Source organism: Mustela lutreola, chromosome 9 (assembly GCF_030435805.1).
Source record: "Mustela lutreola isolate mMusLut2 chromosome 9, mMusLut2.pri, whole genome shotgun sequence".
NCBI lineage: Eukaryota > Metazoa > Chordata > Mammalia > Carnivora > Mustelidae > Mustela > Mustela lutreola.
Genome location: NC_081298.1, coordinates 105,714,009 through 105,726,598, shown reverse-complemented (window position 1 = coordinate 105,726,598; position 12,590 = coordinate 105,714,009). Strand labels below are relative to the sequence as shown.

Sequence of the window (12,590 nt, the reverse complement as noted above, 5' to 3'; positions counted from 1 at the left end):
AGCAAGCTGCAAGCTTTCTGGAGCTCTTAAAAAACAGTAAAGGTCATGGTGAAAGACACTTGTTAGGAGATTGATAGATTCATTAAAAAATATAGGCTAAACCGGAGGCAGGCTAATTTGCTGGAGAAAAATGGGGGAAGAGGCAACGGGGAAGGGGCCTCCTAGGGTCAGAATGAATCTCTAACACTGACCTCAGGCACTCATCTTACAAAGACATTTTGATTTGATTGACTTCCACCATGAAGAATTCATTCCCTGAGGCATGTTGAAAACAATAGAGTAAGCAGCCGGTGTTAGAGAAAGAGACAGAGAGCCCTGCCTGAACACCTGTCAGCCCAGGGTAGTTGTGGGCAAGCTCAAGGCCCTTCCCCCGATGGGCACCGTCAGAGACCTCCCCTGAGAGCCAGTGATGGGCGGCCACTCAGATTAATTCTGCAGTCACTAAGCAAGTAAACTAGTGAATAGCAATGACAAGGTCAGGGGTGGGTGACCCATAGCCAGATTTCCCACGATAATATCAAAAATATTTTCAACAACAACAAAAAAAATTGCAAGATACAAATGAATAAGAAAGAATGACCCATTAGAAGGGGAAAGAAAGAACAGAAAACAGAACTGTCTGTGAAAGAGAACAGGTGCTCCCAAAGTCTATGTCATGACACCAGTGCCCTCACACCGACTCCTGACAGGTGACCAGAGCTGGCTTGGCCTCTGTCCTTTGCCAGCTTCTACCCCTAAGGCTGAGGCCACCTTCTTATGCTCCCATCTTATGCTAACCCTCCACTGTGTCCTGGACCCAACCTCTCCCTTCTCGAGGCCTCCCCTGAGGTTGTCCCTTGGTTCTGTCCTGCACCATCAGCCCCTCTCCCCTGCTGGGACCATTCCCACCCGCATGTACACACCTGAAACACAGACCCCCACCTCTAACTTCACATGGCCTCCAGCTTCGCCCCACTTCTCTCCAAGTTTTGACACGAACCCCTTCATTAAGCTGTCCACACCTACTGATTTCACATCCTTCACTCCCGCGCCACATAGGTGTTGTCCTCTCCTAGCACTGAATGTTTGACTAAGGTCACCAAGGCGCAAAAGCACCCGAAGCCAGTGGCCATTCCTCTGTCCTTTCTTAACTTCCCAGCAGCCCTGGACGTGGTCAGCCATTCTCTAGTTCCCGAAACATTTTGTTCTCTTGGCTCGTGGGCCCCATGTCTGGATTCCCCCTGGGAATCCCACAGGCTCCCCCTCCACAGTCCCCTTGCTGGCTCCTCACCGCACGCCCCCTCCCTGCTTCCACAGGCTGACTAGTCCCTTCTGTCCTCGCAGGAATGCTCTCCTTCTACACTTTCTCCCTGTCCTTCACATCCAGTTCAGGGACTTCAAATGTGGACTTGACCCTGACCCCGCCCCCCCATTCACCTGCCTGTTGACATTTCTACCTGCCTGTGGAATAGATACACTTCTTAGGGTCAAAGTAGAACCTTCCTTATTCTCTTCAAGTCCACCCATCCAAATGTCTTCTTCTCGGTACATGTCACCACCATCCATCCATGGGCCAAGGTCAGATTACTACCAGTCATTTACTTTTATTTTTAAATCTTGTCAAATTTAGGGAAAAATGTGTAAGACTAGAACAAAGAGCTCCTTTTCACCTTCATCAGATTCCCCCCCCCCACCCTGTAACATTTTACTACATGTATGTGGTGTGCGTTTCATCGTAGTGTTTCTGTGTGGGCATATTATCATGTCTTCTAAATCATTGGCAATCCATTGCAGACTCGGTGCCCCACGACCCCCTTAATGCTTTAGTGCATGTTTCCTTACAAGAAGGACACTGTCATCCAAAAACTGGCACCACCAGCCACATCAGGACGCTGACACTGGCACAATATCGTCATCACAGACTACAGGTCATGTCCCTAATGGCAGGGTCATCAGTTAGAATTATGCCTAGTGTCTGCTTAGTTTCCTTTGATCCATAACAGGTCCTCCACCTTCTCTTGTCTTTCCTGACCTTGGCATAGTGAAGGCCAGCTCCTGTGTAAAAAGTCAGTTTGGGTTTGTCTGAGGTTTCCTCAGGATGTACGCATTTTGGGGCAGGAGGGGCAGAAAACATTCATCACCTGTCTGCCAGTTTTCTCCACTGTCAACTTAACTAATAATGCAATTTGTTAATTAATATTAAATTAGTAAGTAGGTCTTAGGAATATACTTGGCAATAAGTCTACATGATTATTTGGCATTCTGCAGTAAGGGAATATTTTCCTTTTTCCGTTATGTATTAACTTATTATTTATATAAATTCATGAATTCTAATTTACCTAATGGGTTATAATCTGCTTTTGCCATATTCTGTTTTGTATTAAAATGGCCCAAGATTTCACCACTGGTGAAGTCTCGACCTGCTTTTATAATTGAATGCGCCATTGCTCCTTGTGACTGCCAGCAACCCTTTGCCCCACCTCTGATGACAATCTCTTAAAGATTTGCATGTCCATTCTCGCCCAAATGATTGGGGGGGGGGGTGTAAACTCCACATCAGCCCCTGATTAGTCAGCAATGTGTCCTGACTAATCAGTGTAGCCCATGCCCTTGGAACAGAGGGATGGGTTCCAAATGGGTGCTAGGCCCATTCTGGCCAGTGAGAACAGAGATGTCTGACTGAGCTTCTGGAAAAGACCCTGCCATTCTCTTCCAAGGGAGCTTCTGAAAGATGGGATAGCAAAGAACTCTCCTTCCCTCTTTATGACATGGTCTATAAGGTCAAGTTTGGACCTGATGTGCCGATGGCTGCTGCCCAGAAGGAAGCTAGTCTGAGAGCAATCTCAGTACACAGCGGTGGGAGGAACTGAGAGAACGGCCGACTCACAGGACCAGAGCTCTGGTGACCCCACAAATTTCTGGATCGCAAATTTCTGCTCGCAAGCAAAAGAATCCTAAACAATACACCCCCCCCAAACAGAAAAAAAGGGGGCTCCCTGCAAAGAAAAGCAAAGAACAGGTTTCTGTTCCTGATGACCAAAAGCCCTCTCGGCTACAAGCCTACTGCTCTCCCCTGCTAGTCTGAGAGCTTCTGGGGGTATATTCACGGGGGGATACCCCAGCTCTTAGAGGAGTGTGTGTCTCTAGTGAGGGCTTCATACGTATTTCATGGCCGCTAACCCTGTCTGGTTTACCGCGAAATCCCTAGCCTCTAGAACAGAGCGGGACACATAGAGTAAACATGGACTGAATGAGTGTCTGCATCCCCCAGACATGCCTCCCAGGCCCTCCCCTCATACCCACCAAAGGAATGGAAACTGTGGCTACAAGTTTGCATGACATTTTATTCTATACCAGGGGAGGGCGCTACAAAGAGTTTGGTGAGGGAAACTGGAGGGTCTACCCTGGATTTAGGAAGGCAGGAGCTGGTGATGGTTGTTGAAGATGCTGTGCTTCTCCTGGGGGTCGGGTAAGGCCCCAGAGGCTCCAAGACCTGAAGTGGTGAGAGAAGCCCGCTGTGCGCAGGTGTGTGGAGTCTCTGGGGGAAACGGGGACCCAGAGCCACCTGCCCCTTCTGAACACACCCAGAGTTACATCCTTAAACCCAGTCAGGAGCCTGAGCAGGCTGTGGGGCTTTGGAGATAAAAATCACAAGCTCCATGAAGGGAAATGGTGGGAAGCTCACTGTACAGGGTGACCCCAGATCTGCAAGTCCAAAGCCTCAGTCAAGGCTAAACGTGCTGCCAGAGCCTCTCAGGGGGCCCTTCCCTGCCCCACGTCCCGCAGCCCTGGCATGCGCATGGACACAGCCTGAGCAGCCCTGGAGGAAGGGACTGTAGGGCCCTCTGTGCCATCGGGGTTCCTGAGCCCAGTGCTTAGGCCCCCAGGGTGCTGGGCAAAGTTGGTGCCTGGCTCCCCTCCCCCAAGACTGGTGCTGGGCAGGGGAAGAGAGATCAACCAGGGCTCCCATATCTAGGAGTATCCCTATCTGAGACCACTTCCCTGGTATCAACCTCCTTATGCATAATCATCTCATTCAATCCTTATTTGAAATAGGAAATAGGGGTTGTTATGAACACTGGGTGTTACAATAAGACTGATAAATCACAGACCTGTACCCTGAAACAAATAACACATTACATGTGAATTAATTGAATTTAAATTTTTTAAAAAAGGAAAAATGATTCAAAAAAAAGAAAAGAAAAGAAATAGAGATTATTATCCCCTTCACAGTTAAGGACACTCAGGCTCACCGAGGTGGAGCCACTTGCTCAGGTGCCTGGCTGACCATGGACGGGGACCTGCTGTCACCCCAGGATTGCCTGTGAGAAAAGCAGCACTCGCGGGGTCGTGACCCGGGCCCTCCAGCCAGGAGTCCCTGCTGTCCCCTCCGCACTCACCTATTTCTGGTCTGCACATCCTGATTTTCACACAGATTTTCTGGGGGGAATTGTCATTCTCGAGGGCCTGGGTGATGGCACTAAGGTATTTAGTGACTGTTTTAACTGCTTTGTCACATAGACACCTGGGTATTTGTATATTCCGGCATACCACCGACACGGCCCACTTGATGGCTTCCTGCAGTAACAGCACCACAGAAAGATGGAGGAGTCAGGGGAGCTCTGCCCGGGTCAGCCCCCTGCAGGCCCCCAGCAGCTCGAGGCCCTGGGCCCCACTGACCACGGCATGCCAGGAGTGGGACAGTGCCAGGTGGTCATGGAAGCAGGGGCTGGAGAGCTTGGGATTGACCCTTGTGCCCAGGCTCTAGCCCAAGCCTGGCCCGCACCGGCTGTTGAGAGGACAGTTGGCCCTCTCATGTCTCAGTGCCCTGCGCATCATCACCCCAGCCCTTGGCCCTCTGTGTGGGGAACTGCACCTTCAGCCACTAGACCCACATGGAAGGTTCTGTGACCCAGGCGTGGGGCTCATGCTCAGGGCTGAGGCAGGAAAGTTAGGAGAAGAGAGAGTATGGAGCCTTGGCACGTTCGATATTGAGTATGTTCTGCTACCATTGCAGTGGGGAAGGATAAAGCTGAAAACCCAGGGCTGAGGGAAGGTCGGGCAGCACCAAGAGGCTGAGCCGAATCAGGGAGCAAAGGGAGGGCGGGAGGGTGAAACAAGACTTCTTGGTACAGTTAACCCTGACTCAGGGCCTGACAGGGAGCCAAGCATGTCCCACGCCTCCAGCTCCTTTAAAAGGCTTAGGCGACTTGCAAGGTGTGGATTATTTTCCATCTCATTCTTCAGGTAGGAAAATGAGGCTCAGAAAGCCTGAGGGCTGGGCCTAGCCAGGCAGCCAGGGAGTGACAGAGCTGGGGTTGATCTGTCCCAACCCAGGCCCCCTGGAACCAGCCTCAGAAAGCTCCTCCATGGACACACGCAGTGGGGGCTACAGGGAAAAGTTCCTGCTTTCTCTGGGGACAAGTTTCCTTTAACAGGGGAATGGAAACCACGCGCACTCTGCTTCCTACACTTACGCGCCCAGAGCTGTGCCATTTCAGGGGATTCTCTGAAGTCAGTTCCCAGACACAGGAGGGGAGCCCACAGATTCCCCGCTGACAAGCTCTGGCCCTCCCTCAGCACTGCCCCCACCCCTTGAATCCCCACTCATGCCCTTGACCCCCCTGCAGATGGCTCCCCAAATTGCAAGGCCTCACCTGTGTGTGATTGTGTCTCAGGACTTTTCTCAGCCACTTGATTATAGACATACAAGTCTTACAGGGGGTGATTATCTGGTCACCCTGTCAGAAAACGATACCCCTTGAGGTGATCTCTCAGACACCCCTACAGCCCTTGTCAGGGCCCCAGGATGAGGCTCTGGGGTGCCTCCTAAGCCAGCAGGATCGTCTATGTTCTTTCTGTCCTTTAGGGCCTGAAGCGGGCTGGTAGGCCCCTGCCCTTGTTCCCGCTAGTCTTCCTGGGACTGACACCCCAGACCCTGCCCGCCCCCCCATAGCACCTTAGCCAGCTCAGCACCTCCCCCTCTTCTAGTGTCTGGTCAGACCCTGGAGGACACCATCATGGCCTCCCCACCCAGGCAGGGGTGTGCACAAAATCAGCATCTTCAGCCCACAGTCCCCCCCCACCCCCTGCAGAGAGGTGCTGCCCCGCCTGGCACTCCCAGGGAGGAGACAATGGCAGAGAGGTGATGGGGGGGGGGGGCTGCTCTGGGAGCTGAGCAGGGAGCCAGCTGCCAACCTTGGGGTCCTCCTTGGCCAGGATCTCGAAGAACTGCTCCTCCTCATACATGTCAGGCATGGACAGGTCATTGTCCTCACGGGTCAGACCAGAAAAGGTCAGACCTGCAGAAGAAACAACATCAGCATCTCTCCATAGGTGGAAGGGGAGGGAAAGTCAGATCTCCTGGCTGCCAGGGAGCGCAGGAGGTGGCAGAAGCACAGGTCAGGGGTGGGGCTTTATGAGGAGTCCAGGAACGCTGTCCTCAAATTCTGCCCTGGGGCTGCTCTGACCCAGTCTCTGTGCCAAAGCCATGCTCTCTAGTTCTTTCTGGAAAACAGGAGGAAAAGATTATACCTCCCCTACCATCATCCATGAACCCCTCTTCTGTCTCTGTCTCTGTCTGTCTCTGTTTTTGTCTCTGTTCTTTCTCTCCCTCTTAAAAGTGCATGCACACTGGCGATTCACAGACCTGTACCCCTGGGGCTAATAATACATTATATGTTTATTAAAAAAAATTTTTTTAAAGTACACACACAAAAACACACACACAGAGATCTGACCTAAAGGAAACTTCCCTCATCTCCTCTCCAAGGTCTTTCTTCTTCTCTTGCCTTCCCCAAAGAATTCAAATCAGGTGGCCTGGCCTAGCCACTCCAGAACTGTCCCTACCCTCAGCTAAGGAGGCGCTGCAAGTGGAATGGGGAATGTCCTTACCTGGGGTGGCCAGGAGCACCGACGCGAGGAGCAGGAGGGCCCAGAAGGTCATGGTTGGGCATTTGCTGACACAGCCTCCACACTCCCTTTATGCAGGCTGGCCACCTCACAACGTGACCTTGATGGGTCCTGCTTCTCATGTAAGCCACCTCTCCAGGTCACTTGGTTTACCGCAAACACAGATACCAACTTCTGCAGAAGAGGGGGAGGATGGGTTCTTCTGAGGTTACACACTATCTTCCACCTCCCTCCACACACACTGCTAGAACTTTCTGAGCTGAGTGGGGGGTTGGCTGGAGGGCAGCAGCTGCCATGATGCCACAACCCTGCCTGGGATGTGCTAATGGAAGAGAAATCCCTGCACCTGAGGGATCAAATGGGGCCCTTGGCCATGGAGCATCCCACCCCCTCCCTCTCTCTTCCCCCTCCTTTTGGGGGCTCCCTCCACCAGCCGCCTCCCATATTCCTGCTCTCCCCCACCACAGCAGCCCACCGAGAGCTACCAGATTCTGCTGGATTAAGAGACAGGTCCCTCTGTGTAGATGCTGACGGCTCCTCCCAGCCCAACTTCCTTGGGGTGGTGAACCCCAAGCATGAGGACTGCAGAATCCCTGGTCCCCAACTCCTCACCAGCTTTCTGGCCATCACCATGGAGGCAGGCTTTTCCCTCAGAGCCCAACCTATCAGTGACATGGTCCACAGGGAGAGACAACCTGTAGGAAGAAAGTGAGCCCCGGCCAGGGATCTAGTCCCAGCTCCCCGGGGCTCTGAGTCCTCGTCTGCGCATGAACGTCACTGGCCTTCCCCTGCAATAGACATAGGCTGCCCAGTCAGCATCCAGGACCAGATAAACCACAAATAATTATTTCACATATATGATTCCAAACATGGCATGGAATTTACTCGTTCTGTGTGCCCTGTTCACCTGACACTCACATGACCCAGGGTGTCCCATCTTTTGTCCAGCACCCTTCACCCTCCTCCTTCACGGCTCTGAGGAAGAGACTGGGTGCAGAGAGCAGGGGCCCTGACCTCAGCCACACGGGCTGCTGGTGGCACTGCCAGGGCTGGAACTCCCTTCCCACCCCCTTTGAGGTTTTGAGGTCTTTCACCCCAGCTGCTGAGACGGCAGAGCCGCCCAGCTGGGACCAGCTGGCAGGGTCCCCTCAGCACCTCCCAGCCCTCCAGCCCCCCTCAGCATTCGCTTTCACGACCCCACCCCCTCCCACTGCCTGGGAATCCCTTCATGGGCTGAGGAGCATGGGTCAGCCTAAATTCTCTAAATTCTTGTATCTTCCCTGAGCTCATTCAGAGCCTGCTCCCCTCTGCGGAGAAGGAAAGCGGGTGGAGCTCTAGGCCAGCAGGCCCCGGACAAAGCTGGGGGAACCTAAGCAACATTCCCCGTCTCTTGGAGTCTCAGTTCCCTTATCTGTGAAATGGGCATAATGTGACCTGAGCATATGGCTCCCATGTGGCCTGTCTTTGTGCATGAGGAAGCTTTTCAGCCTGCACTGTGCTGGCCGAGGTGGGCTAATGTCCTGGGTGGTTTCTGTGAGCGCTGCTCCTGTGGGAGGGGACTGGGAGGGGGTTCCTGTCCTCAGGGGGAAAATGCCCTGCTGGGAAGGTGCCACAGGTGTTGTCCCCACGGGACTCCTCCGTAGCCTTGACATGCCAGCATTGCTGGTGGGTCCCCAGCTTCTCAGTCTCTCCTAACATCATTGGCCACAAAACCTTCTGGTCCAGGAGCTATTATGGGATCGAAGGACACTAGCTGACCTGGTACCCATCTCAGGATGTGTCTTCAGGAGCACTGCCGGCCTAGCAGCCACTACAGCGTGAGGGGCAGCTGTCCTGGAGACTCAAAACAGAAGGACGGACAGCCAGGCCCCTCCCCAGATGGTCTGACTGAGATCCTCCTCATTCTCACTTCCTTTCCTGCTTCAAGGTGGGCGGTGCAGAGAGTGGGCTAAGCAGGTTCACTACACCCCAGGGTGGGCCAGATTGAGCCGAGAAACATGGGGGCCCCCAAGTCTTTTCTGGCTCTTCTCCCCAGCCCAAGGAGGGCAGACACACCCACACACTCACTACACATACGCTCACTCACATCACACTCACAATGACTCACACTCACACACTCTGCAAAGTACTCACACACCAAGTGTCAGACCACACACTCATACACATTGCACATGTGCACGCGCGCGCACACACACACACACACACACCCCCCATCTTTATTCCTGTCCATTGTGGATGCCACCAATGCCAGACTGAGGAGCACGGAATTTCAGCATTTTAAGTATTTTCATCTCCTATTTCTATTTTTTATTAAAAAATATTTTAGGGGCGCCTGGGTGGCTCAGTCGGTTAAGCATCTGCCTTCAGCTCAGGTCATGATCTCAGGGTCATGGGATCGAGCCTCACATCGCGCTCCCTGCTTAGCAGGGAGCCTGCTTCTCACTCTCCCTCTGCCTGCTGCTCTGCCTACTTGTGCTCTCTCTCCACCTCTCTCAAATAAATAAAGTCTTAAAAAATTAAAAAGATATGTTTTAATCAGATAAGAAAGTTCAAATGCAACTGCCTACAAGTTAATCGCGCAAATACAGTAAGCCTGTTGAAGATATACAGGACCATCCACTTACACTTTTAAATGAATATATTTCAAAGTAAGTATATGTTTATGTGTAATTATATACCATAAAAAACTATCTTTAAACACCTTTTTTAACTCAACAAAATATGAACCTCCTATCAGGTCCATCTATGCAGATTTCCTTCATCATTTCCACTGGTGGCTTAATGTTCTACTTTAGGGATGAGCTATAACTTGATTCTGGGGTTCATGCGTCCACCTTTTCACAGGCACAGCAGAAGCTGGGAAAGCCCTGTGATGTCTCCTGCAATGTGAGTAAGAGAAATGTCGTCTTCAGATAGAGTGCCTCATGACCTCAAGATGGCTGCCGTAGGGGCGCCTGGGTGGCTGAGTGGGTTAAAGCCTCTGCCTTCAGCTCAAGTCATGATCCCAGGGTCCTGGGATAGAGCCCTGCATCGGGCTCTCTGCTCAGCAGGGAGCCTGTTTCCTCCTCTCTCTCTGCCTGCTTCTCTGCCTACTTGTGATCTCCGTCTGTCAAATAAATAAATAAAATCTTTAAAAAAAAAAAAAAAATGGCTGCTGTAGCTCATCCAGAGCTCAGGGCCTCATCCCAGGTAGAAAAATGGGAAGAGTGAAGCAGGAAGAGGTGACTGCTATTTAAGGAGAGCAAATCTTTCCCAGAAACCTTCTGCTTCCATCTCATGTATAGATCTCAGTCACACCCCCCAGCTGCCAAGGGCTATAAGGAAGAAAGCTGTCTGCTGGAATTTTGTTGTCACTTTGGACAAAATTGGGCTTCTGCCAGGAAGGACAAGAATGGGAATCAGGTAGGTTAAAGCAGTATGGGTACAGGAGGACTTCTTGCTGAAAGGCCTTTGGAAGGAAGACTAATAGGACTTGGTATCTAATTGGACACAGAAAACTGAGGAGAGAGGAGGCCAAAGCTTTACCATATTTTGAGCCTGGGAAGCTGAAGGACTGGTTGCGAAGAAGGAAAAGTAAGAGAAGGAGCTTGTCTGTGACAAGTCACGTTGAGGTGTTGCGGTGTGTGCCACTAGACGTGGACCGTTCCAGGGCAGGGTTGCCTCCGCTGAATCCGGGCTTGGCTCTCGCCAAAGTTTGGATTTTCCCCCATCCCCCATCCCACGATGCCCCTCTACCTAGGTGTCCAGAAAGGAGCTGCCACCCCTCTCCCAGCCCACCCCAGCATTGACTCCCCCAGCTTCCCCCGCTCTCTATGCTCTAACCCCATGGAAAGACTTTGGTCTAATGTGCAAAGACCACATTAATGAAGCGGAAGAGCCTCTGGAGGGTGACTCATGTTTGTTGTGGTTCTGTGGTAAGGCCAGATATTCCAGTAAGTTCTTGCCCGGGGAGTTGAGGGGAATAGCACAAGGTTCATGTCACGAGCCTCCACGCAGGTGTTTGGGGTCCCACTGAAGAGCACCTGGGCAGCTCCTACCTTCTTCCTGCTCGCAGGGTCTCACAGATGCAAGTCAAGCCCAGGCCCTCCAGGATTTCCTGGTGAGGCTTACTGCTTTGTGTATCTTCTTCAAGGAATCTTGGCTTTCTCCAAGGCCCTGAAGGTATCCTCTTGTTTTCTGCCAGGTTTTATGGTTTTAAATTTTGACATCTGGCCTATGATTCATCTCAAGTGAGCTCGGTTGAGTTTCCCCAGTTTCAGATCAATTTGTTGAAGATTTTCCTTTTTCCATTGAATTGCTTTAGCACAACATGGTTGGGGGGTTGTATGAAAGCAAACACCAAAGATTTGGGGAGGATGTGCAGCAACTGCTACTTCTGACATTGTTGGCAGGAGTAGAAAAGGGTCAATCACCCTGAAACTTGGAATGACGGCTTTTTGTGAAGTTAAGCCTCACCTGCCCTGTGACCCAGCAATGTCGCCATCTGCATTTTTACCCACACTAAATGAACACATTTACTGTACATACAAAGATTACACAAGAATGATCACACATATGTGACCCAGCAATTATACTGCTGGATATATACTCAAAAGAATGGAAAGCAGGGATTCAAAGAGATGTTTGCGTATCAATGTTCCTAACAGCATTATTAACAACAGACATAATTGGAAACAACCCATGTGTCTATCGACAGAAGAATGGAGTAAGGAAATGCAGTGTATATGTACAATGGATTATGCAGCCATAAAAGAAGCAAAGTTTGGACACATGCTATAACATGGATGAAACTAGAAAGTCTCATTTTAAGTGAAATAAGCCAGACACAAAAAGTTAAATATCATGTGATGCCACTTACATGACTATCTAGAATAGACAAATTCATAGGGATAGAAAGATTAGGGTTACCAGGGGTTGGGGGGAGGGGATATGAGGGAATTATTGCTTAATGATTACACAGTTTCTATTTGGGGTGATGAAAATTTTGGGGAATATATAGTGGTAATGGTTATACAATATTTTAAGTGTGATCAACACCAATGAATTGTACATTTAAAATGGTTTAAAATGGGGTACGTCTGGGTGACTCAGTCGGTTAAGCATCTGCCTTCAGTTCGGGTTGTGATCCTAGGGTCCTGGGATTGAGTCCCGCATGCGGCTCGTTGCTTAGTGGGGAGCCTGCTTCTCCCTCTGCCTGCCATTCCTCCTGCTTATGCTCTCCCTCTCTCTCTATGACAAATGAATAAATAAAATCTTTTTTTAAAACTTGAAAAATGGTTAAAATGGCTAATTTTGTTATATATATTTTACCACAATAAAAAATTTCAAAAAAGGAGTTTGTTCACAGAAACTTCCATGAAGCTAAAAACTGTAAGTGAACCAAATGCACATCAGCAGGCAAATGGATGAACAAATTAAGGTATAGCCATACAATATGTGCAAAAAACAATTGTATCTGAAACACTAGCATAATGACTACATTCTGTATGACCCCGTTTGTATAAAGTTCTAGAACAGGCAAATTCATCTATGGCACCGACAAGCAGAACAAATGAAGGAGGCGAGAGGAGGGGGCGGGCATCCTGGGGAACAGGGGCCCACTCCCTGGTGATGACAATGTTTATACGTTGTGGGTTGGAAATTGCCTGCAGGTGTGGGCACCTAGCTAATCTCCTCTAGCTTTACAGGTAGGACTTGTG

General features: G+C 50.5%; 1 long non-coding RNA gene across 1 annotated transcript; it reads right to left on the bottom strand.

Moving 5' to 3' along the window:
* Positions 1-3,303: 3,303 nt before the first annotated feature.
* Positions 3,304-4,479, bottom strand: LOC131840396 (uncharacterized). Its single transcript, XR_009357336.1, has 2 exons — positions 4,380-4,479; positions 3,304-3,472 (listed from the first exon to the last, which is right to left on the bottom strand). It is a non-coding gene; the product is annotated as an uncharacterized LOC131840396 (long non-coding RNA).
* Between the last annotated feature and the right edge of the window lie 8,111 nt (positions 4,480-12,590).